Raw genomic sequence first — 19,185 nt, forward strand, 5'->3', positions numbered from 1 at the left:
CGTATAACCAGAGACATATATGTATTATATGTCTCTGGTATAACTAACACAATACGTCCTTGGATTTTCCCAGTAACGGAGAACCCCTTTCTTTGAGTGAATATAAATAGTGACGGGGGTCTCACAAATAAATTTAAATCTGAATTACAGGAACATCGATTAGCAAAGTAAACTTACATATTAATCTCGAAGTTATTTACGGTAAAGACAGACTGTGTTCCTGAATTAAGGTATTATACATTTGTGTATTTTACTCGGGGGGGGGGGGGGGCACTTCCTATGTACAAGGTGATAGGACGTGCAGCTGGAATAGGTCACTTTTTCCAGCTTGAAAATATGGGAATAGCTGGGGAAAACTATCAGAAATATATGATAAGGTCGATAAAGTTCCAATTACTTGTATATGAAAAGCCCTGTCATTTTTTTCACAGCCGACTGAAGTCTCGCCGTAAGTAAACATTACATACAGAATCTTAGCCTTAAATATTCCACTTTTCCAACATACCCCACGAAAACCAACCAATATGGGAAAAGGTTACAATTTTACCCACGCAATATATGAAAAGGTATACATTTTTAAGATCTAAATTATATGAATAGGGTGGGGTAACAGAACCCCAGCGACACCCCCTATCAATTAAGTATTGAAGTGCCCCTCCCCCCCCCCCCCCGGAGGTATTTTACTGCTACAAGATATTTGATTTGCTAATCACGCACCCGTTGATGAGCAGAGAACCATACTTTCAAGTCAGGGGCAGTCTATACTAACAGTTAGTATAGAAAGTCCCTGTAAAAAGGCAGCTGGCAAATCCTAACAGTACTGTAACATGAATATCAAGTTACAGCACCTCACCCAGCACAGTTAGCACACTGGTGTGTGTCAGTCTTATAATATAAAACTGCGTAGGTTCATATCGTTTGATTCAACGTTTTTTCGGATATTTTTTAGGACCGTTGTCAACTTGACATTGTCAAATCCGACCTGCCACTTTGCAACCTGACCTGCAAAAACATAATTCGACTAAAAACAATGCCAGTCAAAATTGCTTTTTGAGACTGGGCGACTGAAAAAGTTTTAAAATGTGACCTTGTGACCCTTCTTGGAATTCTTCATTCATCGGCGTGTGTCGGTTTGGCTAAAAAGGGGGCATTGTTTTTTTTTCTTGGGACAAAAAATTGTTTCTATCTTTATTAAAAAAAAAAAATTAAGATCAATCATAAACTTTTTTTCAAAACTCAGTGTCGTATTTTATTGTTTTCCCAACAATTTTTAATAAAAGCTTAAAATGTTTGTTTCACTTCCCTCTGACTTCCCTCCTGATTTTTTTTCTCAAGAAATTATAGAATCAGTAAATGGATATATATATATATATGTCTGTGGTCACCGTCATGCAGTTAGATAAGAAATTCCAGCATGCATCATCAAATAATTCATGTGTATTTGTGACATCAACATAACTGAAACATTATATTATTTCCCAGTAATTATGTAAATCATTTTGATTTACAATTATATATGTCTGGGACTTATGCATGTATATATCTCACAGGCACTTGTCTCAGAAAAAAAAATCCTATATACTTTAATACAAGTATATAGGAAAAAAATTCTGAGACAAGTGCCTGTGATATATCTGTCAGTCCCAGAATAATAAATGTAATTGTATCTTAATCTTTGGAAAAATCCGATTTTTAAATTGTTAAATTCTTTTACGTCATAATTATATCAAAGTATACTTTTTAAAGTTTTAAATTTTAAAGTTAAAATGAATATTCCGTTTTGATCTGAGGAAAAACTTTTTAAACTGTAATGACATGGTCAGTCAACTGATTTGTTGCATGGCTGATTACAGGTAATTAAAGCATGCAGTAATTTTCCATTACGACAGTGCGTGTACCCTGGGGTGTGTATAACGTATTAGAAATATCATAGTTTTCTAGAGAACATCCTGTCTATGTGTAATACAGATTGATGACATTACACAAAATTTTTTTCGTTAAATGTAGTTAAGTATCTGTGTCCATTCCCTATTGCAACACTACAATTCTTTCGAAGAAAAAAATGTTAAAATTAAAAAAAAAAATCATTTATATAAAATAAAGAAGAAAAAAGTAGCAAATAAACTTATGTAACTACGCATTGAGTAAACATAATTTCACTTTACATGTACAAACCCTTGAGAAAACGTATATATAGATGTGTTTAAAAAGGCCAATTCCCAGTGGATTTATTTCACACTAGGACCACAGGCACTTGTCTCAGAATTTTGTTTCCTATATACCTTAATACAGGGACTTTCTATACTAACTTAGTATAGAAAGTCCCTGCTTAATATAACATTAAAAGTATATAGGAAATTTTTTTCTGAGACAAGTGCCTGTGACTAGGAACTAAGATAACTAGAACTAAGTTCATTGGAAAGTCTTTTTGTCTGATACATGTATACCTATAGATAATGTACATAATTAAGAACAGCTTCAAATATATGCCTATAAATTAACGGTACGTCTAAAAACCGCTCAGGACCTCCTGAGTGCAGACAAGACATAAAAAGTCACTCATGACATGTATATATGTTTTAGTGAGCGTTGAGGGTATACATTCGATAGATAATTTAATATTTGATCTTATAATATTGGTTTTGATAAAATCAAAACCAATATTAAAGAAGTTATTTGGGATACGTCATGCATGACCGATGATCATATTCAATACCAATCATCATTTTGATTACGACGTTTGGTCTTTAATAATTAGGACTGATTGGTGATGGTTATAAACACATACAAGTAAACTTTGCAAACAAACAAAAAAAAAACGTTTCCTTGGAAAAATAATAAAAATACATGAATATTGTTTTTACAAAAAAATTTCAATAAATCTTTCGTTTTGTATATATAATTGAAGCCATTTAGAAATATAAGAAATCTCCACATAGTCGGGAAATTTTCAATTCAAGTTATTTCATTTGAAAACGTTAACAAATATAGATCTTATTCGATGTAAAATGTGGCGTCCTTGGAGATAAAAACCCCGTTTAAATAGGGTTTGTCTACTCTCGTCTATTGCCGAACATTCTATAATCAAGGATTTTTACAAATCCTTGCTATAATATAATGAATCGCGTCGCCAATATCACCACAATTACATAAAGTACAAATACAATCTTCTCCTAAATATTTGGCATCTAACAATTACAATAGGAAATTTTGAGTCGAAACTGAAGTACCAAATCTACAAAAAGAATCACTATTTGTTGTAGTAGTAGGCGTTGAAAACTAAACTGTTTATAATCTTTTTTTCTCCTAAATTAATTGAAACTCCAGAAATAATTTAACATTATCTATAGACAGCTTACATATGCAAATCTTTTTAGAAGTATGTGAGTGTATAGTAATAATTTGTTCATTAACCCCCCTTTTTCCTTCTATAAAATTACATTGTAATCGATTTTATTTCCAAATTTGTGTTTGCTAGGATTGACACTTAGAACGTACAACAAAAAGTAACAAGTAAAAAGTCACGATTCAGTTTTGGGATATTTTTTTCTTTGAATAAACTTAATTTTAAAAACGTTTCAGTATTTTTCTGAAACATTTTTAAAAGGAAACGGACTTGTAAACAAAATTTATTTTTGAATATTAATATGAACAATGATTGTTAAGAAAACAATCTGCCAAAGTGGTTTGGTAATTAACTGAAGTCATGCTGTCAAAAATGTCTCCTTTTTATAAGTTATTGATAAAAAAAAACTATTTGAAGGCGAATTAATCATTTCCTCAACTAAATACATTTATCTCTGAATAAAGTCAATTCGTCAAGAACTTTCTCTCATATATTTAAACAATTGTAAAATAATTAATTTAAACCTTTGTCCTGCGACTTTCTGTCCGTTTACCAATACTTATTCCTTGTTAAGTTTTTTCATATCCATTTACGAATACTTATAACGTGATAATTAATTTTTCCGGATGCTTTTTATCCTATTTTCATATCAAACAACCATGTTACCCGTAGAACGGAATTAAGTACAAATTTAGGAATTTAGTACTTAAAATTTTCAACAACAAAATTTTACACTTTCATTTACCTGGATTTTTTTCGACGCTTCGAAGCCGCCACCCTGTATCAAACTTATCCAACACCTCGCATGGCGTATTCACGATGTGGAGGGATTGACAATATACAATCAAAGTTAGCAATATACAGCAAGTAAGTAATTGGGTGTTGAATGCCAGTAGATCTGAATTTGTAAATTTTTAAATTGAATTTAACCTGTTTAGAACGTGTATTGTTGAAATGTTCAATAAAATTACACACATAATCTGGGCTGATATGCATAAAACCACTTTAAGGGTCTGCATAAAAAAATGACTTATCACATAATACCAGAACCTATGTTTAGCCTACTGTTACACAATAAGAAAATATAGCTGTAGGCCTAGTTGAAAATCTTTACAAATTATTTATTCTTTTAATTTCTGTTTGACTGTCTGGGTGCTTCTTATGTGTTTTAAATGCTATAGTCAAGTTTTATAGACTGTTGTAGGTCATTTGGTCGTTTTTAAGTTTTTGCCATGGCGTTTGTCAGTATGTCTTCGACTTATAAGTTTTATCAAGGATTTGTATAGTGAGATTGGTTTTATATAATCTGCATCTCTTGTGCTGTATTTTAAAATGTATTACAATTGCTGCATCTTTACACATTCATCAATACACCAAAAAATATGAATAAAGCTTTCGTATATATATAAATAAGGAGATGTGGTACGATTGGTAATGAAACAACTATCCGCCAGTTCAATTCGAAAACCTGATATAAGCAAATGTGACTTACTTACTTACTTTAGTCAGAGAGATCTTTAATCTGAATTTAAGGATACGAAGTGGGAAGGGTTTAGAGGTGGATTAATGTGAGGGCATGGGGGCCCGCCCCTTTTTTGGAAAAAAATTTATTGATTATTTAGAGAATCACTGAAGCGGGCCCCCTCTTTATGCATGACACAGTTAGTGCCTCCTTATGACATTTTTTGGATCCGCAACTGGTGAGGACTTCATAAATAAATATTTAGTAAGTTTTTGTTTTGTGATAAATAATGTATTTAGACAGAAGTAGGATAAAATAAACTACCGAAAGCTTAAGTCCACATAACAGGGTATGGATGGGGGTTAACAGAATAGAGAATAACGGGCAAACAATAAAGATTAAAGAATAATGAAATGCTAAAATATGAGGAAAGAGAGTAATGAGCAAAAAGTGTAAGTTTGTAGAAATATAGCAAAAAAAAGTAAATAACACAGAAAAAGAAGACCCCCCCCCCCCCCGATCCTGACTTCAACTTTAACGCTGCCGGGATATTTTTTAGACAAAGTGCACGCCGTATTAGTAGTCAGCCGAAACCACTAAGCGTTTTGCATCCATACGTTTTTTTTCCGGGATACTGACTGCATAGTAAACTATCAATGTACTAGTTAATGTTCTCGAGGGATGACCCTATTACAGAGACATATATACACATATGTGTAAATATGTCTCTGCCCTATTACGTGTCAGTAACCTCCTCGACACGGTTCATTTTTAAATCGGCTCAGTTTTGTCTTAAGAATAAACATAATTGATAAGTTTCTTTCCCCTGCATTTCTCGATCGCACTTGTAAATAGCACATTGATCTCAAGACATTGGTTACAACACTTGCCGTCAGTACTCAAAATTGGAAAAATATTAAATAAGAAGGTATAGAAAATTAAATTAATGCACACACACTATTATCAACCACAGACATGATGTTTTTCTCAATTTGCCTAAATCGTTATTCCGCAATACAACGAGGGTGAAAACCCACCACTTTGAACACAGTCACAGGCACCGGCTTTCTTGGGAAAAATTTGGTTGATTATATAGGGATCACTGAAGCATGACTGGAGCCGGCCCTCCCTTATGAAAAGTTCTGGATCTGCCACTGTATATTCATAAAATAAACCAACAAATTATCCAAAAGATGAATAATACTTAATACTCACGACCAAGATTGATTATAAGTATACTTGAGTCGGTTTTACAAAAAAAAAAAATTACAATTTATCGTAAGTATACTGTATTGTACATGACTTAATTACTATCAATATTATTTGTAAGTTTTTTTGTGAAACTGACTGCTGAATTGTTTTTCCATGCTTATGGTACATCTACAGTCAGGGGAATTACTTAAATGAGTGATTTTCTAAATCACTGATTCAAGTAACATTATGTCCATAAAGGTTGGAAGTAAGAGTTGTCTTTCTTTAATAATCACCTATTTGAGTAGTACAAATTAATCACTAGACTAAGTGATTTAATTTTATTGTAGCTTTAAATATAGAATACTAATGATCCAGGGACTAATTATGTTGCTAAAATTATCAGAACCAACATCTGTGTTGATAGGATGACCAGGTCATGTCAGGTGATGACCTTGTACTAAATCTAGGATAATGACATAAAAATCACTTGTTTAACTATCATACCTCAATTTCCTTCCAAAAAATCACTTCTTTAAGTATCATTATTTTAATAACCCCCACTAATTTCAACACCCCCGAACAGTGAAATTTTGATCGCGAACAGTAGAATTTTATTACATAATCTATAAGATGAAACCTTGAATTTTACAGGAAAAATACTCCCACTGCTCGGAAAAATCTGTTAAGAAAGTATCAGATCATTATGTAAAGCCATTTTTATAGCATTTTTTCAACTAAAATAGAATTTGCAACTAAATGATTGCATCAAAGGCATAAACCTTGCTGCTTAAAAGAAGCAAAAAGTTAGTTTTTTTCAATTTTACTAATGAAAAGATATTATCTAAACCTATGTGTTTAAAATTTTGGTAAAACTACAAAATCACAATTTGTGACAAAACTTCGAATTTGCTACTTAAATAAGTGATTTAAAAATCACTTATTTCAATAAGTCCCCTGACTGATCTAAGTTGTATGCTTTTTTTAAAACCACCTCCAGGGTATAATGTCTGCTCGCCCATAGAATCTGTTTGTAAATATAGGAAGATGTGGTATGAGTGCCAATGAGACAACTCTCCATCCAAGTCACACAATTTATAAAAGTAAACCATTATAGGTCAAGGTATGGTCTTCAACACAGAGCCTAGTTTTTATCAAAAATGAAATATATTGATATTAATAGTATACAGGTTAAATAATTTATTCATACATTTTTAATTGACTGACTAGAATTATCATGATTATTGAGGAATTTAAACCATTCCTATTTTTAAAAAGGGACAAAAATTAAATTTATATATAATAACAGGGTGATACAAATGAGAAAAACTCAAGAAATTGTTTTCAATTAAGATAAATACATGGTTTTCAGTTGTTTTTTAAAGCAGAGGCAGATTTAGTTTAAAGTTGGAAAAAATTGTTTGTACCAACAAAAATAAATACACAAAGTTAATCCAGAATTATGTGTTTATCATTTTTTTTTATGTTTAGGTTGCCAGCAAGATGAAAAGAACAATGCAGTTCAAAAGTCAAAATGTGGATAAGCTGCGGTACAAGGTCCTACTTTTGCAGATTTTCATAGTTTGCATGAATGAATTTGAAGTTTATATCATGGAGGGCAGAGAAAGAAAAGAAACACTTCAGTTTTCCTGCTTCTGAAGGATAAATGTAAAACATCTTGTTTGGTAAGTTTTGTGCTCTGTTATGATAGTGTTTGTGCATCCATCTGTCTTTCTCTAAATTGTATTCACTTAAAGTTTTTGGTTACAGTTCACCATGAACTTCAGTTAGTAACTTGTGGTTTTACATGTATATATACTCAAAATTTAGTACTTTAAAATGTTCATGTATTTTTGTCGAGCCTGCAACTTTTGTCGCAGAAAGCTCGACATAGGGATAGTGATCCGGTGGCGGGTACGGCGGTGGCGTTAGCACGGGGGGGTCTCTTCCTATATTAAGGTATATACATATGTGCCGCTGGAATGGGTCCCTTTTTTGATGCATCAAATATATCAATGGGGTGCAATTTTACCAAGGAAATATATCAATGGGTCATAATTTTTCAGTTTGTTGTGCAACGATCTTCACTTAATGGGTTATGATTTCGCTGTGAAATATATGTATAGGTAGGGATTTCACAATAATTCAATATATGAATGGGGGTGTTTTTTAAATTCCAGCTGCACAACTGTACCCAAAATCCCATGTTGAGACCCCCCCCGTGGGCGTTAGCTAACTTCCTAAAAGCTTTATATTTTAGAAGGTGGAAGACCTGGATGCTTCATACTTTGTATATAGATGCCTCATGATACGAATTCTGTCTGAAACATGTCCATTGTCCTTGACCTCATTTTCATGGTTCAGTGACTACTTGAAAAAAAAGTTCAGATTTTTTGTAATGTTAATTTCTCTCATATTATGAGTATTAAATAGGATAACTATATTTGGTATGTGCGTACCTTGCAAGGTCCTCATGCTCGTCAGAGAGTTTTCACTTGACCTAGACCTCATTTCATGGATCAGTGAACAAGAACTTAGTCTTAGATGCATGATTTTTTTTATTAGTTGTTAGTGGCTTTGTACTAGCTGTCAGTAACTGCGAGTACTCTCAGATCTGTACTTAGTGTCTTTTTGTTGTTTGGATGTACAAGTACCCGGCCACGTCCACTTGTATTTGTAGTATTTGTATTTTTATCCATCTGATGAGTCAAGCCTCTTTCAACTGATTTTTATACGACCGCAAAAGTATATTGGTATAACGTTGGCGTTGTCGTCCAAAGACACATTGGTTTTCGCACTCTAACTTTAGTTTAAGTGAATGGATTTCTATGAAATTTTACCATAAGGTTCAATACCACAAAAGAAAGGTTGGGATTGATTTGGGGGTTATGGTACCAACAGTTAAGGAATTAGGGGCCAAAAAGGGGCCAAAAATAAGCATTTTTGTAACTTCCAGACATAACTTGTGTGTTAGTGTATGGATCTCTCTGACATTGTACCACAAGGTTCCATATCACTAAGGGAATGCTGGGATTGATTTTGGGGGGTAATTGCCTCAAAATTTTAGGAATTAGGGGCCAAAAAAGGGGCAAAAAACAAGCATTTTTCTAGTTTCATGACAATAACTTGTGTGTAAGTGTATGGATCTTTCTGAAATTGTACTACAAGGTTCCATATCACAAAGAGAAAGCTGGAATTGAGTTTGAGGGTAATTTCCCAAAATGTTTAGGAAAAAGGGGCAAAAAGGGGCCAAAAATAAGCATTTTTCTAGTTTCCAGACAATAACTTGTGTTCAAGTGTATGGATCTCTCTGAAATTGAACTGCAAGGTACCATACCACTAAGGGAAGGCTGGGATTGATTTTGGGGGTAATTGCCTAAAAAGTTTAGGAATTAGGGGCCAAAAAGGGGCAAAAAACAAGCATTTTTCTAGTTTCAGGACAATAACTTGTGTGCAAGTGTATGGATCTTTATGAAATTGTACTACAAGGTTCCATATCACAAAGGGTTAGCTGGGTTTGAGTTTGGGGGTAATTGCCGTAAACGTTTAGGAATTTTGGGGCCAAAAAGGGACAAAAAAACAAGCATTTTTCTAGTTTCCAGACAATAACTTGTGTTCAAGTGTATGAATCTCTCTGAAATTGTACTGCAAGGCACCATACCACAAAGGGAAGGCTGTTATTGAGATTTGGGGTGATGAATCAGAAGGGGGTTCAAAAAATTTGGGGTGGGATTTTTTTTTCCTTTTTTTTTTCTTTAAAATTTTCTATTTTAAATTGGTTATTTCTGATTTATATATAAAAGCAAATAAAAATGATATGGTTTGAATAGGTAAATTAAAATTTGTTAAGTTCTTAGACCACATTCATTCTGTGTCAGAAACCTATGCTGTGTCAAATATTTAATCACAATCCAAATTCAGAGCTGTATCAAGCTTGAATGTTGTGTCCATACTTGCCCCAACTGTTCAGGGTTCGACCTCTGCGGTCGTATCAAGCTGCGCCCCAGCGGAGCATTTTATTATTGTTCGTTCTTATGTTGTACTGTTACACCACTGTCCCAGGATAGGGGGAGGGTTTGGATCCCGCTAACATGTTTAACCCCGCCACATTCTGTATGTACGTGCCTGTCCCAAGTCAGGAGCCTGTAATTCAGTGGTTGTCGTTTGTTTATGTTTTACATATTTGTTTTTCGTTCATTTTTTGTACATAAATTAGGCTGTTAGTTTTTCGTTTGAATTGTTTTACATTGTCATTTCGGGGCCTTTTATAGCTGACTGTGCGGTATGGGCTTTGCTCATTGTTGAAGGCAGTACGGTGACCTATAGTTGTTAATTTCTGTGTCATTTGGTCTCTTTTGGAGAGTTGTTGTCTCATTGGCAATCATACCACATCTTCTTTTTTATATTTAAGGTTAAGTTTTGGTGGTCAAGTCCATATCTCAGCTACTATAAGCAATAGGTCTAGTATATTCAGTGTATGGAAGGACTTTAAGGTGTACATGACCAACTGGCAGGTGTCATCTGACCTTGACCTCATTTTCATGGTTCAATGGTTATAGTTAAGTTTTTGTGTTTTGGTCTGTTTTTCTTATACTGTATGCAATAGGTCTACTATATTTGGTGTATGGAATGATTGTAAGGTGTACATGTCTAGCTGGCAGGTGTCATCTGACCATGACCTCATTTTCATGGTTCAGTAGTCAAAGTTAAATTTTTGAGTTTTGGTCTTTTTTTCTAATACTAAATGCAATAGGTCAACTATATTTGGTGTATGGAAACATTTTATGATGTACATGTCAGTTCCGCAGGTTTAATTTGACCTTGACCTTATTTTCACGGTTCATTTCTCAGTGTTAAGTTTTTGTGTTTTGGTCTGTTTTTCTTAATCTATAAGCAATAGGTCAACTATATGTGTTGTATGGAAGGATTGTAAGCTGTACATGTCTGCCTGGCATGGTTCATCTGATCTTCACCTCATTTCCATGGTTCATTGGTCAATGTTTAGTTTTCTTGGTTAAGTCTGCTTCTTAGAAACTATAAGCAATACCGGTAGGTCAACTGTATTTAGTAATTTGAATGATTGTAAGATGTACATATATTTCTTGTCAGGTTTATATGACCTTGAATTCATTTTCTTGGATCATGTTGAGTTTATGTGATAGTTGTAGTAAAGCTTTATATTTAGGACTAACAACATGATATCAATGATTAGTAAAGAAGACGCAACATTTCAGCGTGTGCACTCTTGTGTATACATTAAACACCACATTTACTGTTTTTACCCTGATTTTATGGATCACTGAACATAGAAATGTCATAATGTGAAATTATAGTACATTCTTAGGTTAAAGTTTTAGGTTAAGGTACATAGCTTACCATGAAGTTGAATTTCATACACATGTTCATTATGTGGTGAATTTTTAAATTCAGTGCCAAACTAAGATTTTGAGCCTGATTACATGATTGACTAGACATTGACACATGCTAGTGTTTGCCAGGCATTGTGTCCTGTACTAGGAATTTTTCCTGCACTAAGAACTTTAATAGTACTCGCTGAGTATGGAGTTTTTGTGAAAGTTTAATATTAGTGAGATTTTTGCATGACATCCTGTCAACTGCTTGTTGATCATGTTTATACATGTCTTAAAATTAATATCTGACACATTGGTGTTTTGTGAACTTGGAAATAAGTTATTTGATAGAATAATAATGTTTTGAGATTATCAAAATATAAAACATCCCATTTTTACTACATTGTGTATTAATGATTAAGTATATAAAAAAGAAGATTTAGGATATATGTATAACCATATATAAAAATGAGACAGCAACCGAACAACACAAAAATAAGAAAAAAAAACCAATATAATTTTTTGTATCAATGTTATAATTTCCAACATGTCCAAAGAGTTCAATGTATTTTCTAATTGAAATAAAACACAAGTGGAACTCTTTCAGAACTTCAGAAGCTTAAAGAACTGCTGTTTCTATTGTTGGCTTTCTGTATAATATATTGCAAATTCTTGTGAAAAATGGAATTTTATTGTAATTGCCTAAAGTTTTAACATTGATATATATATATATAACTGGGGAAAATACCCAAATGTTATAAAGAAGAATACATAAATTGATTGTTATATAATATTAGAATAGGAAGATGTGGTATATTGCTAATTTGACAACTCTCCATCAGAGACCAAAGGATGTAGGAGGTTAGCAACTGATGACACTGGACAACCTTCAACAATCAGTAAAATCCATACCGCATAGCTATTTTTATTGAAAATCATATGTTCTTGCTACATGTATGCAAACAATTTTTTATTATCCATAACTTCGGATTTTATTGGTTCTTTTTCAGAAGGATTGAAATTCATCACTGAGAATAAAAGGAGAAAACACAGAAACAAGACCAAAATAAATTCAAAGACAAAAGTCAGATCAGTTATTATTTTCATCACTCAGCCAATGAATTGAAGTTCTATTAAATATCTAAAGATATTAAAACCTCAATAATGACAATGTTCTGTGCTGAATGGCAAAAAAGTGGACTATACATTACGATCACACAATGCTGGATGATAAGAAACTATTAATTTTTTGGGTGGAGGGATATCCTGAAAAAAAATTAGATTTATGTAAAAAGCTACTAGTATGTTAAGCCTATTAATAGAGTTTTCATTGATTTCAAATGGGAAAAAATTGTGTTTCAAAAAATTATTCTAGAATTCATAAATAAACATATATTGATACTTACATTATCTGCTTTGTTGTTTAAAAGTTTAGTTTTGAACAGTTATAGAACAATATAATTGCATTAACATTTCCAAGGAAAAAAAAGATATTCAACTAAAAAGATTCATCTTAAAACAATTTACTACCAAACAGAATTCATTGTAACATACACATTTATTTACTGTATATTTATAATTTGAATCATAGGACTTTATTTTGTCCCATGGGATATTAAAAATCCCATGGGATAATTATAGTCCCATGGGATTTTTTTTGTCCCATGGGACAACAAATATCCCATGGGACTACAATTATCCCATGGGACCCAAAAAAATCCTATGGGATTTAACCAAAATCCCATGGGATAATGGTCAATCCCATGGGATTTGCTGTATCCCATGGGATATTGAAAATCCCATGTTTTTCTAAATCAAATTACAAAATAGATATAATAATAACAGCAGAAAAGCAATGAATTTATTGAATCCCATGTAATTCCGCACATTTTGGTTATATACACGACACTGTAGCTCTAAGGAGAGGCGGCGGCGGATTTGCAAATGAGTGTTTTGCAAATTAAAAGTGTCCAGTGTTCATTGGCTTTGAATACTGTCGTGTGTGCATGGGTTGAGATTCGAAACAAACGATTACAGTTGTAAAATTTGCCAACCTCGTATGTATTTAACGACTTCGCAGTCAGCTTGGTATAAAGGTACTATCTTCATTTTTTGTTACCATTTGGTACAGAGTAGCCATGCTGATATCTCAAATTTCAATTAATCTGACTTGTTGGGAGATAAAAAAAATGTTTCTTCTGAAATATTTATATTTATATTCTATTGCACAGCATCCGCTTTATTTACTCCCGTTGTGCAGGTTAATTAATGCATCAAAAATTTATCTTTCTTTTAACTAGAATCGACCGAGTCAGTCACTGCAATGAAGGTGTTACGTGTAACCCAATATAAAGTGTAAACAGACGTCTCATATTTCCAATGTTTAAAAAATTAATGTACAAAGTGATATTGAAATATATTTCACTTGTCGTAGACGCAATCCCGCACTGTGTTCATCGTGTGTGACATCACTGAATACGATTTATCATAGAATTGTCATGAGCAACACGTCAGATGCTATTAATGGAATGGGAACTGCTAAAAAAGAGGGTCGAAAGATACCAGAGGGAAAGTTAAACTCATAAATCGAAAACAAACTGACAACGCCATGGCCCAAAATAAAAAAGACAAACAGACAAATAATAGTACAGATGACACAACATAGAAAACTAAAGACTTAGCAACACGAACCCCACCAAAAACTGGGGGTGATCTCAGGTGCTCCCAAAGGGTAAGCAGATACTGCTCCACATATGGCACCCGTCGTGTTGCTTATTTTATTACAAATCCGGTAAATAGTCTAACCGTTCAGGAGCAACTGAGTTTCCATCAGATTTCGTCGGAGTTCATGTGTTCAATCTATTAGTTTTCTGTATATAATGTTTTGATGGTTGATGTTTGTAATTTTTTCTTCTTTTTGTCAAAATGTCGTCTGGTTTCTTCGACTTGTGTTTTTTTATTTTATTTCCACCTTTCTATCATTAACCGTCTTGTAAGTATCATTCAACGAATGTACTGGTTACTGGGTTTCACTCCCCGTTTTTATTGTCGTCTGACTTTGTCCTTTTTCACTTCATACTTAAAAATATACGGAAAATAAAAATGTTCAGCCAAGGAAGGTAGCATATATAGAATTCCAAACTATAATAAATGAAATATAAACTAACTTACATATGGTCTTGATGATGATGATGATGATGATAACGAAAATAACTCTTTCTCAATAGAATTTGCTAATCCCTGAATCTTTTTATTATACTTTTAAATACGTAGTTATATATACACTGAACGAAAAGAAATCAGAAACACGCCACTGCTATTATTTCTATGTGTACAAATTTCAAGGAATAAGAGTGGTTTATACAGATTTTTACACAAAGTTTCAAATTCTTAATATTTTCCCAATCTCAAAAAGATTTTTAATGCGAGACTGAATAGTTCAAGAAGATGCGTTTTAGTATATAATAGGTTAATTAGTCCTCTGAAGGAATGAACAAAAGGTTGTTTTTTTTTCTTTTCTAACCTTATTTCTTTCCAACAATATTTGTAAATAGGGTTAAAACATATTATTATATAAATACATTTGTCTTTATATTTAGTTTTTCAATTTTAAACCAGAGAAAACTTGAAGCGGAAAGAAAAAAACGCTCTTACAAGAAGTGGTGTGTGTCTTGTGTTGCTTAGTATAAAACAAGATAAAGGATCTCTTGCTGTGTTTGAAGGCTACAATGAATCCAGCATCAGCTTCTGCGAAAGTAAGATTGATATTGTTTAATAACATTTTGGATAATGGCGTTTTCATATAATAATTTTCGAATACAAACAAAAATATATAACAATTTAATCAAAATCATCTTTTTGTTTTGACCATCGAATTAATAAACCAACATCGTTTTTAGGGAATGGCGATAAATTTTCTGATGAAATGATAATCGACAAAACGTTTATTTTCTATTACAGTAATTTGTCACAATCTCATAACACAGTTAATGATGTTAATATCAGATTTGTTTTTATTGAGAACGTTTTTAAAATGAACTCGTACTCACTAGTATCAGTATTCGACTAGCTCATTATGATTTTTAGCTCATCTTTCCAAAGGAAATGGGAGCTTTTGCAATCACTTGGCGTCCGTCGTCGTCGTCCGTCCGGTGTAAACTATTTCAAACATCTTCTCCTCTGAAACTACTAAACCAATTCCAACCAAACTTAAGCTGAATGATCCTTATGGTGTCTTGAATAAAGTTTGTGTTTTATTTTCTGTTTCCTCAAAAAACATGACCGCCATGGCTAAAAATAGAACATAAGGGTAAAATGCAGTTTTTGGCTTATATCTCAAAAACTAAAGCATTTAGAGCAAATCTGACAGGATAAAAATGTTCATAAGGTCAAGTTCTATCAGCCCTGAAATTTTCAGATGAATCTAACAACCCATTGTTGGGTTGCTGCCACTAATTTGGTAATTTTAAGGAAATTTTGCAGTTTTTGGTTATTATCTTGAATATTATTATAGATAAAGATAAACTGTAAACAGCAAAAATGTTCAGCAAAGTAAGATCTACAAATAAGTTTTATGACCAAAATTGTCAATTGACCACTTAAAAAGTTATTGCCCTTTAAGGACAATTTTACACAATTTGGTTATCATGTTTTAACTTTAAAAAATCTTCTCCTCTGAAATACTGAACCAAATTAAATCAAACTTAAGCTGAATGATTCTTAGGTTATCTAGAATAAAGTTTGTGTTTTATTTCCTGTTTCCTCAGAAAACATGGCCGCCATGGCTAAAAATAGAACATAGGGTAAAATGCAGTTTTTGACTTATGTCTCAAAAACTAAAGCATTTAAAGGAAATCAGACAAGAAGTTAAAGTATTCATTAGGTCAAGGTCTACCTGCCCTGAAATTATCAGCCAAATTGGGTATCTGATTTTTAGGTTATTGCACCTGAATTGATGATTTTAAGGAAATTTTGCAGTTTTCGGTTATTACCTTGAATATTATTATAGATAAAGATAAACTGTAAACAGCAAAAATGTTCAGCAAAGTAAGATCTAAAAATAAGTTTTATATGACCAAAATTGTCAACTGACCCTTAAGGAGTTATTGTCCTTTAAAGACAATTTTTCACAATTTGTTCATCTATTTTGCTTACTTTAGAAAATATTCTCCTTTGAAACTGCTGAATCAATTTCAGCCAAACTTGGGCTGAATGAGTTTCAGAGTTTCTTGCATAAATTTTTCATTTTATTTCCTTGTACGTCAAGAAACATTTAAATGGCATTTTTAAGCCACTCATTAATATTTAGTGAAAAGCAAAAATAATCATTGATGAAAGATTTAAGAAAAAAATTACAGGTGAGCGATTCAGGCTCTTGAGAGTCTCTTGTTTACATTTATTCTGTATCGTTTAATGAAGTTTATAATATTACAACTTAAAATAAATTAATTGAATAAAGCCCCATTAAGACTCAAAGAAAGCTGCAGCGCGTGTACAGAAGATGCAACTTTAAAAGCATGTGATGAATTTTGGTTTTCTTATTGAATTTTGGTCTTAATTTTTAATCCAATTCTTATTCAAAATGACCTTGTACAGGCGATTAAAATTATTTAGAAACTAAGACATGACGGTTTAGTACCCCGTGCATTACAGTCTTGTAACTCTCATTACAAGGATAGTTTTACAGGCTCATATCGTTTACGTACAAATCCCAAGGGTTGACTCAGATATAGAAATATGGTAATTCTTTGGACTTCTCCTGTTCCGGAAGTTGCTAAAGTAGGGGCTTCCGGTTGGCTGTGCGCGATGTATTATAAATACGTAGCCACGTACATTCGGAATGGGGATGTTAAATTCGATGCTTCGTGTAAAGAGAGTGCCATCTCACGTTAAAGAACTCTTGTACAAACTCTCTGACGGGGTCGGTAGGAAGCCCATTGCAAGATAAAAATTCTGGCCCTATACAAAGCACCCCCATTTTCCAGTAGGAGTCCAAATGTCCTGCCTTTCATCCCGCTTAATCTTGCAAAACCTCCTTATTGTATTAATTGTTAATGTGTTTTCGTCCTGAGTATGCATGCATGAAATATTTACCACCGTACGTGTACGTAAAGCCAAAAACAATTAATCATACAAGCAATCGTGTGCATACATAATAGGAGAGAAAAGATATGGGGTATTCATCCATGACACAAAATCAGTATAGGCACAGCTAAAATGACAAAAGCAAAGGAACATTGCTTTTATTGCTGTTCTTCATCTCAGTCACATGTATATCAGGTGGGTTCTACAAAGATAAGCAAATTTAAACTTGGCAATCTGTTTATCAATGATGACAATGAATAACTTCCAATATCAATTTGTTTGAAAAAAATTACAAAATTATACATTTTACATCATACGGAAAGAGTTAAAATTGTGCAGCTTTTTACATATTGAAATTAGATATAGATAATACGTACCTAGCCTTGGATTCTGCCCTAATTTGAGCCAGGATCCAAGGCTAGAATACACAGACAATATAACAGTATGTGAGGGAAAAAACATATCATACGATTTCCGAGCGTACGTCACATACAGTATTTCTTGAATAAAATACACTAGGAATGCTTTATTTTCCAGAAGTTTGAAATGACAAAAACAGGAAACGTTTGAGAGCATAAAAACCTTAAAGATAAACTCATCGTAGATACCACGATTAAAATTTTGTACGCCAGACGCGCGTTTCGTCTACAAAAGACTCATCAGTGACGCTCGTATCAAAGAAGTTTAAAAAGGCAAAATAAAGAAAGAAGTTGAAAAGCATTGAGTAATTAAAATTCCAAAAGGTTTTGTCATATACAGCTAAGGTAATCTATTCCCCGGGTAATAAATCATTAGTATTTCGAAAAAAAATCAAAGTTTGTAAACAGTTAATTTATAATTATGACCATATCAAGGATAAATCATGTCAACACTGAAGTACTGACTACTGGGCTAACCGTCTAAGGTCATTTTTTTTAATACATTAGACAGATGGGGTTTTTTTTTCTAACAATATTTTCTTATCTATTGTCTTTTAACACAAGTGAAACTACTGAACTAACTATTCAATCTTATATATTGAGAATAAAAAGTTTAGCCACATTTATTTTAATTAAGAAACTTTGAAAAAAAAATTTACAAAATTTCGGTAATATCTTTCACTATTTTTTCGATTAAGAATTGCATCTTACTTATGGTTTATTTTCTTTGCCCTAAATAATTTATTTGTTGTTAAGTTTAAAATTATAATTAATTTAAGCGTCATACTACAATAGTTTGCCATTGAACCCTTTAGTAAAAAGTAGAGTCTTAGTAAATTCCAAAGTATATATTGAGCATGGACGCCTGGGTGATATAGGCGAAGGGAAGATGATATTGAAAATACTTGTTGCTTAACTTTTTTTACTCACTATATATTCAACTTAAAAAAAGGAATGATCGCTCACAATCTAGACTATATATCATGCGTAAATTACTGTCATTGATGTAATGATGTCACAATGTGTTTTCTTTATGAAACACGACACAAAAAGAAGGCGCTTGAAACTGAAAGCACCATGAATATATAATATGATTTTTTTTATTAATCATATATCAATTTGTAACTTCATTTACAACTCAAAGATAAGCCATTCTGTTGAACCTTTTATATATTAATATAAAAGCTTGTATGACTTTGGTTTCAATTCAATTAATAGTGTATAGTGATAAATTATTCATCGGACATTCGATTTTGATAATACCATTGTATAGTTCTGTCGATAAACATGCAATACGTTACTATTAATTATTAATATACCATATCGAAGAAA

General features: G+C 32.6%; 1 long non-coding RNA gene across 2 annotated transcripts; it reads left to right on the forward strand.

Moving 5' to 3' along the window:
- The first annotated feature begins 4,114 nt into the window (after nt 1-4,114).
- LOC127701444 (uncharacterized) lies at nt 4,115-13,318 on the forward strand. Of its 2 annotated transcripts, none has more exons than XR_007982043.1 (3): nt 4,115-4,213; nt 7,491-7,684; nt 12,361-13,318. It is a non-coding gene; the product is annotated as an uncharacterized LOC127701444 (long non-coding RNA). The 2 variants fall into 2 exon arrangements; XR_007982044.1 differs by lacking the exon at nt 4,115-4,213 and adding an exon at nt 5,409-5,736.
- The last annotated feature ends 5,867 nt before the right edge of the window (nt 13,319-19,185 follow it).

This window comes from Mytilus californianus, unplaced genomic scaffold (assembly GCF_021869535.1).
Source record: "Mytilus californianus isolate M0D057914Y unplaced genomic scaffold, xbMytCali1.0.p SCAF_1, whole genome shotgun sequence".
Lineage (NCBI taxonomy): Eukaryota > Metazoa > Mollusca > Bivalvia > Mytilida > Mytilidae > Mytilus > Mytilus californianus.